Below are 15,149 nucleotides of genomic sequence, written 5' to 3'. Positions count from 1 at the left end.
CATTGTGTCTAAGGGGAAGGCGACCTTTAATTATGTGGAAAAAAGGGTCAGTGTGTTGGACATGTCTGAAGTGTAATTTTTCAGAAGGACAGACATCTGGAGCCCAAAGCACACTGGCTTATCAGCAACATTCCACAGAGTGTGTGTGTGTGTGTGTGTGTGTGTGTGTGTGTGTGTGTGTGTGTGTGTGTGTGTCTGTGTGTGTGTGTGTCTGTGTGTGTGTGTGTCTGTGTGTGTGTCTGTGTCTGTGTCTGTGTCTGTGTCTGTGTCTGTGTCTGTGTCTGTGTCTGTGTCTGTCTGTGTCTGTGTCTGTCTCTGTGTCTGTGTCTGTCTGTGTGTGTGTGTGTGTGTGTGTGTGTGTGTGTGTGTGTGTGTGTGTGTGTGTGTGTGTGTGTGTCTGTGTGTGTGTGTGTGTGTGTGTGTGTGTGTGTGTGTGTGTGTGTGTGTGTGTGTGTGTGTGTGTGTGTGTGTGTGTGTGTGTGTTATCTTGGCTGCTCCTTCATTTCTTTGAGAATTTCCTCTCTCCTCTTTTCTGGATGCAGAATGAGAGAAGAAGAGAGAGAAACACACACACAGTCACACACTTTTTCTCCCACACACTCTTCCTAATATCACTTTTGGGAATGAGCAGTTTCCATAGAAGTGGGTTTCTAATTTTCTCCATACCCTATGGACCACAAACAGTCTTCCTGGGAACTTTGTGAATCATTACCATTCGACCTCCCTGTTGTTTCTGAAGAACTTTGTGGACCCTTCAATGTAGTTAACGGTCGCCCCAGGAACATGTACTGTCCCATTCACACTTGTAAGGTTCTGTATTTGTTTTCTTAGTCAACCTTGTGTTCTGTTTCGTTGTGTTCTGGAACGTAGCCCTGTTTCTTTGTGTTCTGGAACATAGCCCTGTTTCTGTGTGTTCTGGAACGTAGCCCTGTTTCTGTGTGTTCTGGAACGTAGCCCTGTTTCTTTGTGTTCTGGATGTAGTCCTGTTTCTGTGTGTTCTGGAACGTAGCCCTGTTTCTTTGTGTTCTGGAACGTAGCCCTGTTTCTTTGTGTTCTGGAACGTAGCCCTGTTTCTTTGTGTTCTGGAACGTAGCCCTGTTTCTTTGTGTTCTGGAATGTAGCCCTGTTTCTGTGTGTTCTGGAACGTAGCCCTGTTTCTTTGTGTTCTGGAACGTAGCCCTGTTTCTTTGTGTTCTGTAACGTAGCCCTGTTTCTCTGTGTTCTGGAACGTAGCCCTGTTTCTTTGTGTTCTGGAACGTAGCCCTGTTTCTCTGTGTTCTGGAACTTAGCCCTGTTTCTTTGTGTTCTGGAACGTAGCCCTGTTTCTTTGTGTTCTGGAACATAGCCCTGTTTCTCTGTGTTCTGGAACGTAGCCCTGTTTCTTTGTGTTCTGGAACGTAGCCCTGTTTCTCTGTGTTCTGGAATGTAGCCCTGTTTATATGTGTTCTGGAACGTAGCCCTGTTTCTGTGTGTTCTGGAACGTAGCCCTGTTTCTTTGTGTTCTGGAACGTAGCCCTGTTTCTTTGTGTTCTGGAACGTAGCCCTGTTTCTTTGTGTTCTGGAACGTAGCCCTGTTTCTCTGTGTTCTGGAACGTAGCCCTGTTTCTGTGTGTTCTGGAACGTAGCCCTGTTTCTTTGTGTTCTGGAACGTAGCCCTGTTTCTCTGTGTTCTGGAACGTAGCCCTGTTTATATGTGTTCTGGAACGTAGCCCTGTTTCTCTGTGTTCTGGAACGTAGCCCTGTTTCTTTGTGTTCTGGAACGTAGCCCTGTTTCTTTGTGTTCTGGAACGTAGCCCTGTTACTTTGTGTTCTGGAACGTAGCCCTGTTTCTCTGTGTTCTGGAACGTAGTCCTGTCTGTCATATTTGTTCATTGATTTCACCTGTGTTAGTTACTCACCTGGTCTCATCAGCTCCTTATTTAGTTCAGTTTGTTCTGTTTATGCCTTTTTGAGGTGTTTGTTTTGACTCTACTAAGCCTTTTTCGAGCTTGTTTGTAAGAACCAGTTATAGCCTTCAGTCCTAGTTTTTATTCACCTGCCTGTTTGTCTACCTGTGTATAACCATTGCCTGCCTGTGACCACAATTCCTGCCTTCTGCCAAGGTGAAATAAACACCTGCTGAGCTCTGCACACCATTTTTCTCCCTGAGTATTCACTACAACACTGAAGACGCCAGGCCCATCGTGACCCAGGTTTTCCTACAGTGACGAGCTCTTTCATTAGCAGCGTGCATAGCAACAGAATGTGTGCATAGCAGCAACAAAATGTTTGTGTAATGAAACTCTACATTTACATTATAATAATTTAACAGACGACTGACAGCTAGTGGAATTAATGTTGAGTAGGAAAGAACAGCCACTTCCCTACAACTCAGCTACAAACAAGATGTCTGCTGTGTTATAGAGTGACTCGATGCCTACAGGCTGTTTAGCCTGTCTGACTGCTGGGAATGTTCACCCTGTCGAAGAGGGGATGGGAATGGAGAGATACTTCTGCTGTGTGTGTGTGTGTGTGTGACAGTGGGTAACGACTCCCAGATGCTCCATCAGAGTACATCTGGAGAGAGAGAAGAGGGGGAAGGGTTGAGAGACAGTGGGGGGGATGAGAGAGAGATAATGAGAAGGGAGAGGGGTGGATGAGAAAGAAGAGGGGGAGAGAGAGAGAGTGGGGGGAGAGAGAGAGAGAGAGAGTGGGGGGAATGAGAGAGAGAATAAGAGAGAGAGAGAAAGAGAGAGCGAGTGGGGGGAATGAGAGAGAGAATGAGAACGAAGAGGGAGAGGGGTGGATGAGAGAGAAGAGGGGGAGAGATAGAGAGAGCGCTGGCAGAATCCATCAGGGTAACGACTCTCAGCTGCCTTGTCAGAATACAGAATACATCTGGAGAAAGACAGAGAGAGAGTGGCAGAGGCTAATGCAGCTTCATGTACTGCATACAGCTCTACCACTAGTTACTTCCTGGTTACAGCTCTACCACTAGTTACTTCCTGGTTACAGCTCTACCACTAGTTACTTCCTGGTTACAGCTCAACCACCAGCAACTACTAGAGGAATCAGCACTGTGTTCAACAATCACTCCCCTCCCTCCCTCCCTCCCTCCCACCCACTCTCCCTCCCTCCCACCCACCCTCCCTCCCACCCACCCTCCCTCCCTCCCTCCCTCACTCCCTCACTCCCTCCTACCTTCCTTCCTTCCTTCCCTCCCTCCCTCCCTCCCTCCCTCCCTCCCTCCCTCCCTCCCTCCCTCCCTCTCTCCCTCTCTCCCTCACTCCCTCCCACCCACTCTCCCTCCCTCCCACCCACCCACCCTCCCTCCCTCCCCTCCCTCCCCCCCCCCCCCCCCCTCCCCCCCCCCCCCCCCCCCCCCTCCCTCCCTCCCTCCCTCCCCTCCCACCGGAGTACAGTAAAGTTTCTGTTCTGCAGTTTATTTACAGCCTGATACAGTGGAACAGTCAGATCATCACAACTCTTTGTGTGTGTGTGTGTGTGTGTGTGTGTGTGTGTGTGTGTGTGTGTGTGTGTGTGTGTGTGTGTGTGTGTGTGTGTGTGTGTGTGTGTGTGTGTGTGTGTGTGTGTGTGTGTGTTATCTTGGCTGCTCCTTCATTTCTTTGAGAATTTCATCTCTCCTCTTTTCTGGATGCAGAATGAGAGAAGAAGAGAGAGAAACACACACACAGTCACACACTTTTTCTCCCACACACTCTTTCCTAATATCACTTTTGGGAATGAGCAGTTTCCATAGAAGTGGGTTTCTAATTTTCTCCATACCCTATGGACCACAAACAGTCTTCCTGGGAACTTTGTGAATCATTACCATTCGACCTCACTGTTGTTTCTGAAGAACTTTGTGGACCCTTCAATGTAGTTAACGGTCGCCCCAGGAACATGTACTGTTCCATTCACACTGACGAGGCCAGGCCCATCGTGACCCAGATTTTCCTACAGCGTGCCAATGAAAGGAGGAGGTGAGGGGGGGGACAACTGATGAGTGTGAAGTAACACAAGCGTAGACCAAAATGGACCTTTCTCCACAGAAACAACCCAGGACTTTTATCCAGGGATAGAAGTAACAGAATGCACCACAGCGCTGGGTAACAATTAAACCAAACCAAAACCTAACTCCTCTTTGAGCCTTTCTACACAGGTCTTCTGGTTCCTCTCTGCTACCGGACAGCCAAGCTGTTTACTGGCGTATCCAAACCAAGGAAAACAGAAATTCAACTGGCTGTCCTTACTTGGGTCTATGACAAAGTAATGTCCAGTAGGTTCTTGTCCAGTTGGGTTTAATAACCCTCTCAGTGTTGGAGGGCCCTGCATGTCAGCTCTTGCTGCTCCAGACCAACAAAAACAGATCTGGCCAAAGCCAGGTTAAAAACAGAACTGGTCAAAGCCAGGTTAAAAACAGAACTGGCCAAAGCCAGGTTAAAAACAGAACTGGCCAAAGCCAGGTTAAAACAGAACTGGCCGCTCTCACCCCTGTGTCGGAGGCATCAGTTTGGACCACCATCTCTCTCCCAAAGTCTGGCATCACCAAGACTGGTCCGGAGCACAGGGCCTCCTTCAGCTTCTGGAAGACTTCTTCTGCTTTGTCAGTCCCGTTGGACGGGGTCTTTTTGGTCTGTGAGAGGACAAGCTACAGGTACAGAGTTAGGAATTAACCTACGGTAATAGCTGTCGGTGGCCACTGTCGACTGGCTTAAACTTTCTTCTCTTGCGGGTTTGACGTTGAGCCTCCCGAAGTTAAAGCCCAGGCACGGTAATAGCTGTGGGTGGCCACTGTCGACTGGCTTAAACTTTCTTCTCTTGCGGTTTGACGTTGACCCTCCCGAAGTTAAAGCCCAGGTACGGTAATAGCTGTGGGTGGCCACTGTCGACTGGCTTAAACTTTCTTCTCTTGCGGTTTGACGTTGACCCTCCCGAAGTTAAAGCCCAGGTACGGTAATAGCTGTGGGTGGCCACTGTCGACTGGCTTAAACTTTCTTCTCTTGCGGTTTGACGTTGACCCTCCCGAAGTTAAAGCCCAGGTACGGTAATAGCTGTGGGTGGCCACTGTCGACTGGCTTAAACTTTCTTCTCTTGCGGTTTGACGTTGACCCTGCCGAAGTTAAAGCCCAGGTACGGTAATAGCTGTGGGTGGCCACTGTCGACTGGCTTAAACTTTCTTCTCTTGCGGTTTGACGTTGACCCTCCCGAAGTTAAAGCCCAGGTACGGTAATAGCTGTGGGTGGCCACTGTCGACTGGCTTAAACTTTCTTCTCTTGCGGTTTGACGTTGACCCTCCCGAAGTTAAAGCCCAGGTACGGTAATAGCTGTGGGTGGCCACTGTCGACTGGCTTAAACTTTCTTCTCTTGCGGTTTGACGTTGACCCTCCCGAAGTTAAAGCCCAGGTACGGTAATAGCTGTGGGTGGCCACTGTCGACTGGCTTAAACTTTCTTCTCTTGCGGTTTGACGTTGACCCTCCCGAAGTTAAAGCCCAGGTACTCTGCTTCCTCAAGTCCCAGTCTGCATTTTTTTGGCAGTTAGACCTGCTTTGCGAAAAGCCTCCAAGACAGCGTTGAGCTGCTTCAGGTGAGATTCCCAGTTAGGTCTGTACACAATCACATTATCCAAATATGCTGTACTCACTGTGGGGTCTCAGTACTCACTGTGGGGTCTCAGTACTCACTGTGGGGTCTCATTACTCACTGTGGGGTCTCATTACTCACTGTGGGGTCTCAGTCAGGAAAGCTAAGGCCAGCTTCTTCAGGCAGAAGTTTGCATCCTGTAGCTCCAACTCCAAAAAGTTCTGGGACACTGTGAAGTCCATGGAGAACAAGAGCACCTCCTCCCAGCTGCCCACTGCACTGAGGCTAGGTAACACGGTCACCACCGATAAATCCATGATTATCGAAAACTTCAACAAGCATTTCTCAACGGCTGGCCATGCCTTCCGCCTGGCTACTCCAACCTCGGCCAACAGCTCCGCCCCCCCCGCAGCTACTCGCCCAAGCCTCTCCAGGTTCTCCTTTACCCAAATCCAGATAGCAGATGTTCTGAAAGAGCTGCAAAACCTGGACCCGTACAAATCAGCTGGGCTTGACAATCTGGACCCCCTTTTCCTGAAACTATCCGCCGCCATTGTCGCAACCCCTATTACCAGCCTGTTCAACCTCTCTTTCATATCGTCTGAGATCCCCAAGGATTGGAAAGCTGCCGCAGTCATCCCCCTCTTCAAAGGGGGAGACACCCTGGACCCAAACTGTTACAGACCAATATCCATCCTGCCCTGCCTATCTAAGGTCTTCGAAAGCCAAGTCAACAAACAGGTCACTGACCATCTCGAATCCCACCGTACCTTCTCCGCTGTGCAATCTGGTTTCCGAGCCGGTCACGGGTGCACCTCAGCCACACTCAAGGTACTAAATGATATCATAACCGCCATCGATAAAAGACAGTACTGTGCAGCCGTCTTCATCGACCTTGCCAAGGCTTTCGACTCTGTCAATCACCATATTCTTATCGGCAGACTCAGTAGCCTCAGTTTTTCGGATGACTGCCTTGCCTGGTTCACCAATTACTTTGCAGACAGAGTTCAGTGTGTCAAATCGGAGGGCATGCTGTCCGGTCCTCTGGCAGTCTCTATGGGGGTGCCACAGGGTTCAATTCTCGGGCCGACTCTTTTCTCTGTATATATCAATGATGTTGCTCTTGCTGCGGGCGATTCCCTGATCCACCTCTACGCAGACGACACCATTCTATATACTTCCGGCCCGTCCTTGGACACTGTGCTATCTAACCTCCAAACGAGCTTCAATGCCATACAACACTCCTTCCGTGGCCTCCAACTGCTCTTAAACGCTAGTAAAACCAAATGCATGCTTTTCAACCGATCGCTGCCTGCACCCGCATGCCCGACTAGCATCACCACCCTGGATGGTTCCGACCTTGAATATGTGGACATCTATAAGTACCTAGGTGTCTGACTAGACTGTAAACTCTCCTTCCAGACTCATATCAAACATCTCCAATCGAAAATCAAATCAAGAGTCGGCTTTCTATTCCGCAACAAAGCCTCCTTCACTCACGCCGCCAAACTTACCCTAGTAAAACTGACTATCCTACCGATCCTCGACTTTGGCGACGCCATCTACAAAATGGCTTCCAACACTCTACTCAGCAAACTGGATGCAGTTTATCACAGTGCCATCCGTTTTGTCACTAAAGCACCTTATACCACCCACCACTGCGACTTGTATGCTCTAGTCGGCTGGCCCTCGCTACATATTCGTCGCCAGACCCACTGGCTCCAGGTCATCTACAAGTCCATGCTAGGTAAAGCTCCGCCTTATCTCAGTTCACTGATCACGATGGCAACACCCATCTGTAGCACGCGCTCCAGCAGGTGTATCTCACTGATCATCCCTAAAGCCAACTCCTCATTTGGCCGCCTTTCGTTCCAGTACTCTGCTGCCTGTGACTGGAACGAATTGCAAAAATCTGAGACTTTTATCTCCCTCACCAACTTCAAACATCTGCTATCTGAGCAGCTAACCGATCGCTGCAGCTGTACATAGTCTATTGGTAAATAACCCACCCATTTTCACCTACCTCATCCCCATACTGTTTTTATTTATTTACTTTTCTGCTCTTTTGCACACCAATATCTCTACCTGTACATGACCATGTGATCATTTATCACTCCAGTGTTAATCTGCTAAATTTTAATTATTCGCCTACCTCCTCATGCCTTTTTGCACACAATGTATATAGACTCCCCTTTTTTTTCTACTGTGTTATTGACTTGTTAATTGTTTACTCCATGTGTAACTCTGTGTTGTCTGTTCACACTGCTATGCTTTATCTTGGCCAGGTCACAGTTGCAAATAAAAAATACATTTTACAATTTTAAAAAGTAGTCACTGTGGGGTCTCATTACTCACTGTGGGGTCTCATTACTCATTGTGGGGTCTCATTACTCACTGTGGGGTCTCATTACTCACTGTGGGGTCTCAGTACTCACTGTGGGGTCTCAGTACTCATTGGGGTCTCAGGGCCCTGTCCATCAGCCTCTGAAAAATAGGCGGAGCTCCATGCTGCCGAAGGGTAGAACGTGTAATAGTCCAGCCATGTAGGCGTGGCAAAGGCCGTCTTCTCTTCGCATCTGGAGCCAGGGGAACCTCCCAGTACCCCTTAGTAAGATCCAGGGTGCTGATATACCGGGCGTTGCACAGGCGGTCAATCGGCTCATCTACACGGTGCATAGGATAAGCGTCACATTTTGATATCTCATTTAGTTGTCCGAAGTCATTGCAAAACCTTACTGACCCGTCCAACTTCGGAACAAAGACGATTGGGCTGCACCATTCACTCTGGGACAGACGATTGGCTGCACCATTCACTCTGGGACAGACGATTGGCTGCACCATTCACTCTGGGACAGACAATTGGCTGCACCATTCACTCTGGGACAGACGATTGGCTGCACCATTCACTCTGGGAGGGGAGAGAAAACGTCAGTGCTCTGGTTCACTAGTTGTCCCATCTCTTCCTGCTGTAGTTTTGTATGCTGGGTGCTAACGGAAACCTCTTCTCGAGCTGCTTCTGTGAGGACAGGAGACACAGCAACACCAAACAACGCCTCTCCGGCTTGCCGCTTTTTGAAATAGCTAATGTGATGTATTTGCACCGGCTTCCGGCGCCCTGGCTGCCGAACCTTGTAGTTCACTGGACTCACCTTCTCCTGGATCTTGTATGGTCTCTTCCAGGTGGCCAGAAACGTATTCTCTGTTGTGGGCACCAGTACCAGAACTCTCTCCACATTCTGGAATTCTCTGGGTTGAGCTCCCCGATTGTAGACCCTCCTCTGCGCTTCTTGGGCCATTTGCTCTCTTTACATTGGCCACGACATTTACATCCGATCACCCATTTCAGCCACATGGTCAATGAAACTGTGACGCGGGCTTGGCTTAGTCTCCCATGGTCGATGAAACTGTGACGCGGGCTTGGCTTAGTCTCCCATGGTCGATGAAACCGTGACACAGGCTTGGCTTAGTCTCACATGGTCGATGAAACTGTGACGCGGGCGTGGCTTAGTCTCCCATGGTCGATGAAACTGTGACGCGGGCTTGGCTTAGTCTCCCATGGTCGATGAAACTGTGACGCGGGCTTGGCTTAGTCTCCCATGGTCGATGAAACTGTGACGCGGGCTTGGCTTAGTCTCCCATGGTCGATGAAACTGTGACGCGGGCTTGGCTTAGTCTCCCATGGTCGATGAAACTGTGACGCGGGCTTGGCTTAGTCTCCCATGGTCGATGAAACTGTGACGCGGGCTTGGCTTAGTCTCCCATGGTCGATGAAACTGTGACGCGGGCCTGGCTTAGTCTCCCATGGTCGATGAAACTGTGACGCGGGCTTGGCTTAGTCTCCCATGGTCGATGAAACTGTGACGCGGGCTTGGCTTAGTCTCCCATGGTCGATGAAACTGTGACGCGGGCTTGGCTTAGTCTCCCATGGTCGATGAAACTGTGACGCGGGCTTGGCTTAGTCTCCCATGGTCGATGAAACTGTGACGCGGGCTTGGCTTAGTCTCCCATGGTCGATGAAACTGTGACGCGGGCTTGGCTTAGTCTCCCATGGTCGATGAAACTGTGACGCGGGCTTGGCTTAGTCTCCCATGGTCGATGAAACTGTGACGCGGGCTTGGCTTAGTCTCCCATGGTCGATGAAACTGTGACGCGGGCTTGGCTTAGTCTCCCATGGTCGATGAAACTGTGACGCGGGCTTGGCTTAGTCTCCCAGGTCTCCTTTGCAATCCCCAGGAAGCCCCGGGGTTGTCGTCCATATAGGAGCTCGAACGGGAAGAATCCAGTGGACGCCTGGGCCACCTCCCTTATGGAAATGAGCATGTATGGCAGCAAATCGTCCCAGTTCCTTCAAATCAATTCAAATGTATTTATAAAGCCCTTCTTACATCAGCTGATATATCAATGTGCTGTACAGAAAACCCAGCCTAAAACCCCAAACAGCAAGCAATGCAGATGTAGAAGCTCCTTCCATCCTGGTCTACTACCTTGCGGTTTTATTAAATCTTTCAACGAGCCACTCTGTAAGGGTGGTACACAGATGTGCGGATTTGTTTTACCTTCAGGAGCTTGCAAGTCCTGCATGATCCGGGACATGAAGGGGGTCCCCGGGTCGGTGAGGATCTCCTTGACTATTCCCACTGGGCTGAAGAACATCACCAGCTCCTTGGCAATAACTTTCGACGTCACAGTTCTTAGGGGAATGGGGCCGCTGGGTAGAGGGTAGTCTAAAATCACCAGGAAATATTGGTGCCCTTTACCAGGGGACCCACCAGGTCCATGGCAGTTCTGGTAAAGGGTAGGTGGTAGGGGGAAAAGGGAAAGGGGTTAGGGGGAAAGGGGTTAGGGTTAGGGGGAAAGGGGTTAGGGGGAAAGGGGAAAGGGGTTAGGGGGAAAGGGGTTAGGGTTAAGGGGTTAGGGGAAAGGGGTTAGGGTTAGGGGGAAAGGGGTAAGGGTTAGGGGTTAAGAGGTAAGGGTTAGGGGGAAAGGGGTTAGGGGGAAAGGGGTCAGAGGTAAGGGAGAAAGGGGTTAGGGTAAGAGGTAAGGGTTAGGGAGAAAGGGGTTAGGGTAAGAGGTTAGGGTTAGGGGGAAAGGGGTTAGGGTAAGAGGTTAGGGTTAGGGGGAAAGGGGTTAGGGAGAAAGGGGTTAGGGTAAGAGGTAAGGGTTAGGGGGAAAGGGGTTAGTGTAAGAGGTAAGGGTTAGGGGGAAAGAGGGTAAGAGGTAAGGGTTAGGGGGAAAGAGGGTAAGAGGTAAGGGTTGGGGGGAAAGGGGTAAGGGTAAGAGGTAAGGGTTGGGGGGAAAGGGGTTAGGGGGAAAGGGGTAAGGGTTAGAGGTAAGGGTTAGGGGGAAAGGGGTAAGGGTTAGAGGTAAGGGTTGGGGGGAAAGAGGGTAAGAGGTAAGGGTTGGGGGGAAAGAGGGTAAGAGGTAAGGGTTGGGGGGAAAGGGGTAAGGGTTAGGGGGAACGGGGTTAGGGGGAAAGGGGTTAGGATTAAGAGGGTTAGGGGGAAAGGGGTTAGGAGAAGAGGTAAGGGTTAGGGGGAAAGGGGTTAGGGGGAAAGGGGTAAGGGTATGAGGTAAGGGTTAGGGGGAAAGGGGTTAGGGTAAGAGGTAAGGGTTGGGGGAAAAGGGGTTAGGGGGAAAGGGGTAAGGGTAAGAGGTAAGGGTTAGGGGGAAAGGGTTAGGGGGAAAGGGGTTAGGGTTAAGAGGTAAGGGTTAGGGTTAGGGGGAAAGGGGTTGGGGGAAAGGGGTTAGGGGAAAGGGGTAAGGTTTAGGGGAAAGGGGTAAGGTTTAGGGGGAAAGGGGTTATGGTTAGGGGAAAAGGGGTAAGGGTTAGGGGGAAAGGGGTAAGGGTTAGGGGGAAAGGGGTTAGGGGGAAAGGGGTTAGGGGAAAGGGGTAAGGTTTAGGGGAAAGGGGTAAGGTTTAAGGGGAAAGGGGTTAGGGTTAGGGGAAAAGGGGTAAGGGTTAGGGGGAAAGGGGTAAGGGTTAAGGGGTAAGAGGTAAGGGGAAAGGGGGAAAGGGGTTAGGGTTAAGAGGTAAGGGTTAGGGGGAAAGGGGTTAGGGGAAAGGGGAAAGGGGTTAGGGTAAGGGGAAAGGGTTAATTTTGGATTTAGAGAGAGAGGAAAGGACACGAGAGGAGGGTAATTCTTTCTTCATGAGTCACATTGAAACAGAGGAGAGCAAATCTCCCCCCCCCCACACACACACACACACACAGCCACACACACTTCTCTCTGTTCTCTTTTTAAGGAAAAATGCACCCCTCGCCAGAAACATCTGGCATGTGTGTGTATGTATCTGTGTGTGTGTGTGTATATCTGTGTGTGTGTGTGTGTGTGTGCGTGAGTGCGTGCGTGCGTGCGTGCGTGCGTGCGTGTGTGTGTGTGTGTGTGTGTGCGTGTGTATGTGTGTGTGTGTGTGTGTGTGTATGTAAGGCATGTTGACAGCAATTGATTAAACAGACCCTCCACAGGTACCTGACCACATACCTCTGCACCACATATAATCACACATATAAACACACACATACTTACATACACACACTCCACACACACCTCAGCACCACATATAAACATACATCACACACACACAGGTCATTACAGTGTTGTTTAGTGTGTGTGTGTGTGTGTGTTCTATAGAGCTCTAAAATGTGCGTAGTTTAATCCCAGTCCATTTCCCTGTGAATCCGTCCATGTGTGTTCTATTACCAACCAGATGACATCAAACAAGACTTAAAAGCACTGATGCCCCCACCCCGCCCGCCCACCCACCCTGGCCTGTCTGTGGCTGAGGCTGTGTCTGTGCCTGGGTCTGTGTCTGGGCCTGTGTCGGTGCCTGTGCCGGTGTCTGTGTCTGTGGCTGTGGCTGTGGCTGAGCTAAGCCCACTGCCCAGGCATCGCTATAAGCACTCATATGGTCAATTCAGATCCTGCTGAACTCTCTCTTAAGCCCTGCTGCTAGGCGCAATCTAAACGAGTCATATCACTGAATGCTGAAAGGGTATTAACAGGCGTACTGGCACGCGCCAACACAAGTGCACGCTCACACGCATAAGCATGCAAACACACGAGCGTGAATGTTCAGACAGACACACACACACACACACACACACACCTCCTGTGGACCCAGGGCGCCTCCTCGTGGATGCATACAGGAGAACAGAAGGAGGGATCAAAACAGCTCGAGCTCACCGAGAGAGAAACGGGAGAGCAAGCCGTCTCTTCTCCTTTGGGACGCCCGAACCTCGCGCACATCCAGAACGTTATTTTATTCCTCTCCTTTTCCTCCTGTCTTTCTCCCCACGAGATGAGAGACTGATTCGGCGAGGGTTCCACGCGCTGTTACGAATAAGTTTTGGGTGAGTTTATAAAGTTTAACTGCATATCTCTGCTGTTAGTTCGCCCATCTATATCTCTCTCTCTCTAACTGCTGCTATCTCTGCCGTTAGTTCGCCCAGCTCTCTCTAACTGCCGTTAGTTCGCCCAGCTCTCTCTAACTGCTGCTATCTCTGCCGTTAGTTCGCCCGTCTGCCTCTCTCTCAATTCATTTCAAGGGGCTTTATTGGCATGTGAAACATGTGTTAACATTGCCAAAGCAAGTGAGGTAGATATTATACAAAAGTGAAATAAACAATACAACAAATAAACAATCTCTCTCTCTCTCGGTTATCTTTAATATCCGACTCAAATATGCATTAGGGTCTATCACATTTTAAAGCCTTGTAAATGTGTGTGTGAAGTATTTGAATATATGCACGCGCATCGTCTCCACTCTCATTTGGTGACCAGTCAATTAGTAAAAACTATTTTTGGCCACCGCTAATATTTCGGTTTTAGACAGAGTTGCGAAAATCAACTTTAGTTCAGATGGTTAGTGTTCTGTGCTGACTGGGTGCGTTCCTGTTCAGATGGTTAGTGTTCTGTGCTGACTGGGTGCGTTCCTGTTCAGATGGTTAGTGTTCTGTGCTGACTGGGTGCGTTCCTGTTCAGATGGTTAGTGTTCTGTGCTGACTGGGTGCGTTCCTGTTCAGATGGTTAGTGTTCTGTGCTGACTGGGTGCGTTCCTGTTCAGATGGTTAGTGTTCTGTGCTGACTGGGTGCGTTCCTGTTCAGATGGTTAGTGTTCTGTGCTGACTGGGTGCGTTCCTGTTCAGATGGTTAGTGTTCTGTGCTGACTGGGTGCGTTCCTGTTCAGATGGTTAGTGTTCTGTGCTGACTGGGTGCGTTCCTGTTCAGATGGTTAGTGTTCTGTGCTGACTGGGTGCGTTCCTGTTCAGATGGTTAGTGTTCTGTGCTGACTGGGTGCGTTCCTGTTCAGATGGTTAGTGTTCTGTGCTGACTGGGTGCGTTCCTGTTCAGATGGTTAGTGTTCTGTGCTGACTGGGTGCGTTCCTGTTCAGATGGACAGTGTTCTGTGCTGACTGGGTGCGTTCCTGTTCAGATGGTTAGTGTTCTGTGCTGACTGGGTGCGTTCCTGTTCAGATGGTTAGTGTTCTGTGCTGACTGGGTGCGTTCCTGTTCAGATGGTTAGTGCTCTGTGCTGACTGGGTGCGTTCCTGTTCAGATGGACAGTGTTCTGTGCTGACTGGGTGCGTTCCTGTTCAGATGGACAGTGTTCTGTGCTGACTGGGTGCGTTCCTGTTCAGATGGTTAGTGTTCTGTGCTGACTGGGTGCGTTCCAGACCTAGGCATACGCAGATTACAAATCCCATTAGTGCTTTATCGTGTTGATATGGTGGTTCCTCAGACAAACATATTGGAAAGATATGATATTCTGCTCAGATAATGTTTGTATAATTCTGGAACACACCCAGTGCAGAACATGTCTCCCTGTTCCTCCCTGTTAGCCGTTACCGGATCTTACCGTTAGAGGAGGCCAGACCGGAGACAGAACAAATCAGTTTGATTTCTATAAACGGGACCGTTGTTTTCACTGGAAATTGCTGGCTTCCCAACTAGGCATAGGCCTATGCACTTGTGATTTGAAACAATCCACAGCTATTCAAAAAAAAATTTTTTAAATAAGCGAATGATCCTCTGTGGCTAAGTCAAGCTCTCTGGTGAAGTATTTTATTCAGACAGGAGTAGTTATATAATTTTGGAAAAACATTAATTTACTTTAGGGGAAGCCAGCATCCGAACAGTGCATTGTGCACTCGCCAACTTTCATTTCCAATTCGCAAGTGGCGGAAACCAGAGATCTGTATATAATGACGAGATGCTCATGTCTCCGCCCTAAAAAATGTGAGTCCTTGTCCCAAGTGCAGGAATGCCGGCAATAAGCTTAGGACTGTATGTTATGCCCATTGAAACACATTGGGTTTAGTCAGGACAGATGTTGGCGAGAGTGAGCTCTCTCGCTTCGCCTCTTCCTCTCTGCTGAAACTAACGAGCAAAACAGTGTCCCCCTCTCTTACTGTATGTAGCCCATGTATCTGATGCTGTCTGGCCAGAAATAGTCTGACATGCCATATTCTGGTCTTGACAGCATCAGATACAGTGGGGCAAAAAAGTATTTAGTCAGCCACCAATTGTGCAAGTTCTCCCACTTAAAAAGATGAGAGAGGCCTGTAATTTTCATCATAGGTACACT

At 49.5% G+C, this 15,149-nt stretch overlaps 1 protein-coding gene across 2 annotated transcripts in view; it reads left to right on the top strand.

Moving 5' to 3' along the window:
- Positions 1-12,706: 12,706 nt before the first annotated feature.
- col6a2 (collagen, type VI, alpha 2) overlaps positions 12,707-15,149 on the top strand; it is a 42,045-nt gene continuing 39,602 nt past the window's right edge. Inside the window, exon 1 of one of the 2 annotated variants that reach the window (XM_031806707.1) lies at positions 12,707-12,915. The gene's annotated coding sequence lies outside the window, so the exon portion shown is untranslated. The remainder of the gene's footprint in view (positions 12,916-15,149) is intronic. The other variant, XM_031806708.1, reaches the window with a different exon arrangement.

Source organism: Oncorhynchus kisutch, linkage group LG27 (assembly GCF_002021735.2).
Source record: "Oncorhynchus kisutch isolate 150728-3 linkage group LG27, Okis_V2, whole genome shotgun sequence".
In the NCBI taxonomy this organism is placed as follows: Eukaryota; Metazoa; Chordata; class Actinopteri; order Salmoniformes; family Salmonidae; genus Oncorhynchus; species Oncorhynchus kisutch.
This window is presented reverse-complemented; position numbering and strand designations above follow the sequence as displayed.